Here is a 452-nt window from a genome sequence, read left to right on the forward strand (position 1 = left end):
ATCCGATGTCAGTGCGTCCGAGTGCATTGTGTACAAAAAAACACAAGGAATTATAACAGAGTAGCCTTCTCTACCCAGTTTTATAATTTTTTTTTTATGAAGCGAAGTGAATGCGCGAGAAGGATCGAGGGGAACCAGAAGGGCATGTCGACCACACGCCCCAATGCCCCAGGAGACACACTACGGTTCGCCTTCCCCTCGCGTTGCATGAGGCGTTGAGTGCAACAAGTGATACGCCCTGGGCACCGGGAAGGGAAACGTGTTGTAACTTCTTTTAAGTGATAATTGCAATGACAGCGCTCAGTAAATCTAGTGGTTAATATACAGTGTGACAAGTGGATTAGCAACAGTGGAAAATAGGTAATGGTATATTCTTTATCGAGTGTAATACACGATGACCACAAAAGCACATTCACACTTGGAAGTTGTACTGAATGAGTGCAATATGAGCA

The 452-nt window shown here is 44.5% G+C and overlaps 2 protein-coding genes across 2 annotated transcripts in view; one reads left to right on the top strand and one right to left on the bottom strand.

Moving 5' to 3' along the window:
- Nucleotides 1-452, bottom strand: part of LOC119589256 (Fanconi anemia group D2 protein-like) — a 52,010-nt gene that overhangs the window by 26,343 nt on the left and 25,215 nt on the right.
- The window catches only part of LOC119589257, a gene marked incomplete in the record, with an annotated part of 20,057 nt that continues 19,823 nt past the window's right edge, over nt 219-452 (top strand). The window contains 1 exon segment of the mRNA XM_037937873.1: nt 219-360.

Source organism: Penaeus monodon, chromosome 25 (genome assembly GCF_015228065.2).
Source record: "Penaeus monodon isolate SGIC_2016 chromosome 25, NSTDA_Pmon_1, whole genome shotgun sequence".
In the NCBI taxonomy this organism is placed as follows: domain Eukaryota; kingdom Metazoa; phylum Arthropoda; class Malacostraca; order Decapoda; family Penaeidae; genus Penaeus; species Penaeus monodon.